This window comes from Lipotes vexillifer, unplaced genomic scaffold (genome assembly GCF_000442215.2).
Source record: "Lipotes vexillifer unplaced genomic scaffold, Lipotes_vexillifer_v1.1 scaffold104, whole genome shotgun sequence".
NCBI classification, from domain to species: domain Eukaryota; kingdom Metazoa; phylum Chordata; class Mammalia; order Artiodactyla; family Lipotidae; genus Lipotes; species Lipotes vexillifer.
In genome coordinates this window covers 2036632-2044799 of record NW_006789458.1, presented here as the reverse complement: position 1 = coordinate 2044799, position 8168 = coordinate 2036632, and the positions used below count along the sequence as shown (strand labels likewise).

Below are 8168 nucleotides of genomic sequence, written 5' to 3'. Positions count from 1 at the left end.
GGGGGGGGGGGGGGTCGTTCGCAGTGCGTTTGTGGGGTGAGCAAGAAGGGGAACTGCCCCAGCGCGGCTCCAAGGAGCCGGCGTTGCACGGTAATGGGCTTTAGAGGGGCGTTTGCTCGCGTCTTTAGGGCTATTTTACCCGGTCCAGAACTAACATGAACAAATCCGTAAAGTTGTCGCCGCTGGCATCCAGCCTGTGTCCGCGCACGATCCATTCGAGTTTTCTGCAGCGTATCCTCTGGGACGAGCAGGTGGCGGTCCTCTCTACTTGCGCCCAGCTAGGGAGGGGTTTGCACATTGCAAGGAGAAACAGAGAAAGGAAGAGCAGGTCGCCCTGCTCCCGGGACCCGCCGCTGGAGGATGGGGGCTGGCGAGCGGGGACCCAGTCTCCCAAAGAGTGCGTGTTTCGCCGGAAACGTTATTGGCGCTGGGGCCGAGCCCCTAGGCTCGCCCTTCAGGAGAGAAAAAGTCCCTGTAAAAGGGCGTTTAGTGGATTCACAGGGTCAAATCTGACCCATCAGCATCTCCTTAACCAAATGTTAACATGAAACTAAGAGAGTTATCTCGAGGGCAGCACAGCTGGCTACAGAGAAAATGCCGTTTCTTTCCGCGGAGCTGCATAATCCAAATTGAGTCTGTTAATGGAATGTGGAGGTTTCCTTGTATTTGGGCCACATCGCCAATTATGATAGAAAGAACTTCTGGAACTCACACATCTACCGCCGCAAGGACCTACCCCTCCCCCGTCTCCTCCGCCCCCCCACCCCCCCCACTCCGCGCGCTTCTCTTCTCTTGGGCATTTCAGCAGCAACTAGCTTCCCAGGAGGAGGAGGGCAAAGGAGTATTTCTCTTACCCAGTCTGAAAGGAAGGTCTTTGCCTTTTCTCTTAGGGCCTGATCAGGTCCGAAAGCGCAGGTTTAAAGATTTGAATTGGGGTGCATGCTGTCTTGTGTGTAGAGACAATATCAAATGGATGCCTCAGATCCTTAAGACCATGGAAGTAACTGAAGGAGATTTCTAGCATGCAAGTTGTTTGAAAGGCAGCAGTACCTGTTTAAAAATGCAAGCTCCAGAATTAGCGAAGGAACCTGTGGTTATTAAAGAGGGGCAAATAGCATCTTCCTGTAATTTGGATCCTGATGTCGTTTTATGAGTACTAGGGAGAATAGTCTACCCTTAGGATGGTGATAGAGTATGTCTTCATTTCAGTGTGACTCTGAATATGTGTTCATTTGCAGCTTGTGCTTTTAGCTGGTCTAGTTCCTTTATTTTCTTACTGAAAATCAATACTGCCACCTTTTACGACTATGTCTCCTTGAGTCACAGACATTGCACACATTATACTTAAATGGTTTCTCACTCTTAGATTTTCACTGAAAGTATTAAGTCATACAGGGTGGGCCACGGCAGCCTCACCTTTATGGATGAGTACAGGATGCTCAGTGCCTGCTGAGGGTTAGAGACCAAGGAAAGTGAGATCTGGTTGTTTGCACATAAAGATCTATGCTTTCTTCTTCACTCAGATGCTCCAAAATAGAACCTTGTACTTATTTTTTGAAAAATTACCTCTTTTGTTATTTAAATCAAAGTAACAGTTTTGTTTGCTTTCTCAAATACATATCATGAAACATATTTTGTTCTGATATTTTCTTGTGCACTTGCTTTCAGTTAGAAAGGGGGCTTTGCTTCCAGTGAAATTTTTTTGTGATATTCTCTTGCCCCTTTGAAACATCTACAAACATTTTAGTGAAATAATATTTATGAAAGTGCTATGGAAAATTAAATTAGCATAACAATGTAATTTTATTTTCATTCAAGCTCATCTGTCCTATGTTGTCTACACTATGATGTTTCAAGTAGTTTGATGTTAATTTCTAATTAGATATTTAAAATCTAAAAACCCATAACAAATATAACCCAGTATGTTATTGCCACACAAAGCATGAAAATGTAATGTTGACTTTATGATAGACAACATTCTGAACACATGTGACACCTTCAGATTTAGATGTTGCAGAGATTAGGATGAGTGTATCATGTGAAATTCAAAGGTGATATATGGTAGTTTGACCCCTTTGATCTGTCTAATCAAATGGATGACTACCATTTTTATTATGTTAAAAAATGAATAATTATAATGGAGATCATATGCATGAGAACAGCCTACTGTTATTTTGCTCATGCTTTAAAAGCCAATCCAGTATTAAGGCCATAAATAAATTATGGCTTCAAATGGTACGCATATTCAGTCATCCCAATAACAAAGTGTGGACTCTGTCCAGACTTCAGAGGCATTGCTTAATCTGAAAGTCAATAACACAATGTAAAGTGACAGATAGAGAATATATTTCCACTCAATTTGCTAAAAATGAGAATAGTTTACCTCTCCTTTTCTAGTTTAAAGGCTACAGGACTAATCCCCAGATTGGACAAGAGAAAAGTGACAGAAATTGAATGATTAAGGATTGGAATACATTCAACCCATCTTTAAATTTGATTGCTGTTATTGGTTGGTTGATACTTAAGATGAATACCCATTAAGAAATAAATGTATGTGAGGGAATTCTCCCATTCTTAAGGCATGATTAGAAGATACAAGGAAGTTATGTTTATACCATGAATTCTAGATTTTGAACTCTACTTGTAAATTTCAGGAAAAAGTAAAATTTCTGGGCCCTGCGTAGAATGTTGTCTTATTAGCTGCAAATAGTGTCTTGGTTCTTAGAATCTTTCGCCTCCTGTTCTGCCTCATAACACCTATGGCTTTAGAATGCATTAGGTTTGGGAAAGAATGGAAGTCTTATTCTCTGTAGGATCCCATATTTACTTTAGGTATAATGTAAAAGTGAAGGTTATGATCTAGCAAAGAAGAGGAGCATGGGGCCACTTTTCAACTCTAACCCACTCTGCTCTGTCAGCCCTCCCTGGGGCTGGATCACTTTGAGAGTCACCATTTAATACAGTTTGGCTATCCCAGAAGACGGTGTAACATTAGGCTGGTGTCCTTTGGTGGTATATGCCTTGATTGACTTCCCCCCCCCCCCCACAAAGTTAGAGAGTTGCAGTGGCTACTCCGCTAAGTCGCCTGGCCTGATGTCAGTTGTGTGTGTAGAAGTTCCTGATGCTGTTTATGGAGATGGGGGTGTCTTATTTTCTCTCCTGCTTGTTCAGTTAGCTTTTGCCACAGTGTGGTTAAGAGTGGGGCTCTGGTTAGATAGGCCTGGGCAAAGGACCCACAGTCACCAGGATGTACATTCACAGTCCTCCATAAGGAGTTGCAGGTTTAGTGGGTGATTCAAGGAGACAGTCCCTGCCTATACTCCAGTGATGCACAGTCCCCTTATGGCAGGGGTTCAGTAAGTACTACAAAAGAAATTTTTCTTCACTCTTCTTACCTGTGCAGGTTGGCAGGTGTCTTAGTTCGGTCTGCTATAACAGACTGGGTGGCTTTTAAACATTCATTTCTCACAGTTCTGGAAGCTGGGAAGTCCAGGATCAAGGCACAGGCAGATTTGGTGTCTGGTAGGTCCTGCTTCCTGGTTCATAGATAGCCGTCTTTTTGCTGAGTCCTCACGTGGTGGTGGTGGTGCTGGTGGTGGTGATGGGGGAGCTCTCTGACGACTATCTTGTTCATGTGGACTCCAGCCTTATTACCTGATCACCTCCCAAAGGCCCCACCTCCAAATGCCAGCATATTGAGGATTGGGTTTCAACGCGTGAATTCGGCTGGGGTGGAGGGGGGCATAAGCATCCAGATATCCAATCCGTAGCAGCAGGGTATTTTCCACATCTTAGTTGCCTGGCCTGCTGGGAGCTCCATCCTGATACTTGTTTTCATGATTGTCAAGTCAGCTGAAGGGAAGCTGGTGAATCATGTAATGCCTTACGGTACTTCTACCCAGAAGTGGTGCATCTATTTGGCTCATGATAGTTGGCCAAAGAAAGTTTCCTGGCCAAGGCTTTCTTGAAAGGGTGAGGAAGGTGCATTCAACCAAGACCCAGAAGAAGGAGAAAGAGAACATCCATGACTAGCTCATAAGGATGACCATGAGACATAAAGCTCTTAGCACAGCATATGGCCCATGCTCAGTGCTCAACACACAATACCTATAGGTATAATTGCTCAGGTGTTGCCTGGCTGAGCCTACGCTCTCCACCCAAAGAGCTTCCAGATTTCATATTTGAGATCAGCCTGCCTGAATTATAGTTCTGGACCCAGAAGTGTATGGATCCTTTTGTCAGCAAAGCCAGCTCACCATTCCTGGCCTGTTAAGTTGCCTCTTTGCCTGGCTTCTGGTCCATTTTCTGGGGGCTTCTTTCCTGGGCCACTGGGCCCCTGTTTGTTCCCTGCCTGGCCATTCTGAGGCTGACTCTTGTTCTCGCTCTCTCTGTGGGCTCTGCTAGTGGAGACCAACTCCTTGCCCTGTCCCCAACTTCTGCTTTCCTTCCCAGCTTTGCACTGGTGGTGGTATTTATCTGCATCGTGGCTCAGAAAGCCTATTTAAAATGGAAAGAGAAAGCAGAAGAGAGAAACTGTAAAGAGTAGAAGACAGAATCCTTAATGTTCACACTTGTAGTGAGCCCTAGTGTTTTGCTTGGTTTAGTAAGTGCCTCACTAAAAAACAAAAAGTTGTCTTCTCTAAGTGTGAATTTTCACACTTAAATAGAGTTTATGTTACCAGTGAATAGTAGATAAATGCCAAGTGCACACTTGCCTCCTGGAATAAATTATTCACATGATGAGCAAAGAAGAATAAATGGATTGGAGCAAACTTGGTCACCGTGGTCTAGGCTCATATTATGTAATGTTATTTATGTCCCACAGAGCAGATTCGTGAAAGTAATTATACTTCACAGAGCAGATCAGTAAAACACCAAAAGACAAAGTTCAACCTAAGGGAATGCATCTTTAAAATGTACCATTAAAAATCAACCAACTAACCAACGAAACAAACAAATGAACAAGGAGAAAATATCCTTTTTTATGTTTATGTATTTTTGGCCAGACTGGATAATTTTAGTCTGGCAAACATTTAAGAACAGTAACATTTACCAGGATTATTTACTATGACTTTAGATAAACAGAATAGGCTGAGGCAGAATTCTCTGCCTCTCTAACCCATGCATCAAGAAATGAACGTCTAGTTGTCTCTTGAGTGTGTTCTAATGCATCTCAGTATTGTGTCCATTATTGTATTTGTCATTACTTTAGGTGGCATATATTTATTCTACTAATGGACAGTGGGTTGACACTTCAGTTTGTTTTGAAGAAACTTTGACTTCTTTGAACTCTGTTGGGTATGGCTTATTGAGTTATTTTAACATAATCACTGTCAGTGATATATTAAATATATTTAACTTGAGAAGCTCAAGACTAGTGAACCTAAGATTCCTTTATTCTTCCCTTCTTCCATGTAATAGCCACTACCTATTTCCTCTGGCTAGTTTCTCTGAAAGTTTTCACTTCTCCTCACAGATTTCTGTATCTGTCTCAGGTTTAAACCTATGTAACAGTTTCCAGTTCTTCTGTTCTGGCTCTAAAGGTCAAGAAATCTGATGAATCTTTTGAATTTCTGGAACAAGGCAGTAACTATAATATGTTATGTTCTTGTGCTGAATTGACTGATAAATGGCATAGTTAGGCAGAGAGAGAATTTGTGGTAAAGTAGCAACCCAGAGATGTTGCTTCAAGTGTATGTGTTGGGGACATTTAAAGTTACTGATTGTCTCAAATTCATACCTACATAAATTGTGCTGTGAGAGTACAACATAAATGTTGAGTTACAGTTGAAATGCCACACAGTGGTTGTGAAGAGACAGACCTTTTTACCAAAAACATATGTTTAAATTTTTCTCAGAAACAGACAAAAGAGCCCAGTTTCTAAAATCACAAATCAAGCTGTTAAGCAGGGCTTATGAAGCAGAATGAAGAACATGGGAAACTTTCCCAGGTGGACTTATATACATTGGAAAATCTCACTGATGCCTAACATATGAAGTGGGCCCAAGCTGGACTACCTGACTGGGTATCATGGGACTGGATGTCATGGCAATTGGGTGATAAATATGGTTTTTTATCCTCTAGAGTAGATGGTGAAACTTGTGAACATATTCTTTTTCTGAGTTGAGCTATAATTGTGCTCCTGCCAATAAGTTGTTAGGGCTCTTACAGGTATAACATGAGGAATTAAATTGAGAAGATGGGACTCATTGAAGTAAAGAAAGCGCTAATTGATACAGTCATCATCAACAGATATTTATTGAGAGTGACTTTTATGTGAAAGACACTTTGTTAGGAGATTATGAGGACTTTCATTCAACAAGCATTTATGTGATGTATACTGTGTTCCCAACAGTAGAGAGTATACAAAGACCAAAGCAAGTCTTTGCCCTCTCTCAAGATGCTTACAATTTTATAAATATAGTTATAATATGATTACGGTGTTATGAATAATACAGAAAAATACAAAGTAGCATAAAACCCTGTCTTCAAAGGACTTGTTTAGTCAAGGATAAAATAGGTAATGAATCCTGTCGTATATTGATGACATATTGTAACAAAGTTAAATTTATTCCAGTAATACAAAGTTGATATAAAATTCAAAAGTCAGTGTAATTTATCACATTAACAGAATGAAAGTAAACCCATATCTCAATAAATGAAGTAAAAGTGTTTGATGAAATTCTATACTTAGGCATGATAAAATTCTCAACAAACTGGAAATAAAAGGAAACTTCATTTTTCTGATAAAGAGTTTCTTTAAAAAGAATCACAGTTAATGGTGAAATATTTAAAAATATCTCCCTGGATAGTGAGGCATAGATGTCCATCATCATCACGTCTGTTCACCATTGTACAGGAGGTCATAGCCAATGCAGTAAGGCAAGAGTAAGAATTCAAAGGAAGTAGTTAAATTATCATTAGCAGATGACATTATTTTGTACATCTGAACAAAATAAACTACAGATAACTTAATGAATTAATAATGTCACTGGATTTATCATAGCCACTGGATACAAAGTTACTATACAAAATTAAATTATGAAAAAAACAATTCCGAAATAAAACTAAAAACTGTTAACCATCTACATTAGCATAAAAATATCAAATACTTAAGGAGATTGATAAGACTTCTTTATAATTTTCTCCCAGATTGATCTATAGAGTAGATACAATTCCAATTAAAATCCCAACAAGTTTGTGTATGTTGAAAAGTGATTCTAAAATTTGTATGAAAATGCAAAAGGCCAAGAATAGAGAAGACAATCTTGATGAAGAACAACTTAGTCGACTGTTTCCAGATAGCAAATCTAGATTAATTAAAGCAATGTGGTATTGGTGTAAGGATAATTGAATAGATCAATCAACAGAAAGTGCAGAAACAGACCTGTGTATATGTTATTATAGACAGGTTCTTGATTTATGACAAAAGTGACAGGCACAGAAGTGCACTGGGAAAAAGATGGTCTTTTTAAAAAATGGCGTTGAGTCAGTCGTATATCTGTATTAAAAAAATGTGGTTTCTCTTTCATACTATACACAAAGGTGGTCAAAGAAAGCTTCACCCTAGGCAAAGTTTTGTACTGGGTCTTCGGAGCCTAGGAAGAAGAGCTGCTGGATATAGGACTGGCCTGAACCAAGGCTTTTCAGTGGAATCTGGTCAACAGAAAGCCTGTTTGGAAGACCAGTGGGTGAACAAGTATGACTAGAGGACAGGGTTTGTTTAAGTGAGTGTTGCGTGTGAAAACACCCACAGTGGTAGATTAGGACAAGACCACGGAGGACTTGAGGATTTGAATTGTAATAATGCTGATGATGTTCAGCTTTATTCTGTAAGCAAACAGGAGGTATTTCAGTAGGCACTTCAGTTAGCAAGTCTGGGTTTCAGAAAACCTGCTGGTGGCTCGCAGTGTTGAGGAAGAAGAGCCTGGCTTGCAGCGGGGACCAGTGTAAATTCTCTTTTAGTGGTAGGGATAGGAAGTAACAAAAGAGTATGGTGAAAAGTAGAAAAATTGAGGAACAGATGTAAGAAATATTGTGAAATGAGAGTTCATGGGGGGAGTTCCTTGGTGGTCTAGTGGTTAGGATTTGGTACTTTCACTACTGTGCCCCGGGTTCAATCCTGGTTGGGACACTGAGATCCCACAAGCCGTGCCACATGCCCCCC

General features: G+C 40.6%; 1 protein-coding gene across 1 annotated transcript in view; it reads left to right on the top strand.

Moving 5' to 3' along the window:
• Positions 1 to 8168, top strand: part of PLD5 (phospholipase D family member 5) — a 483143-nt gene that overhangs the window by 813 nt on the left and 474162 nt on the right. The gene's annotated exons all lie outside the window — the stretch shown is intronic.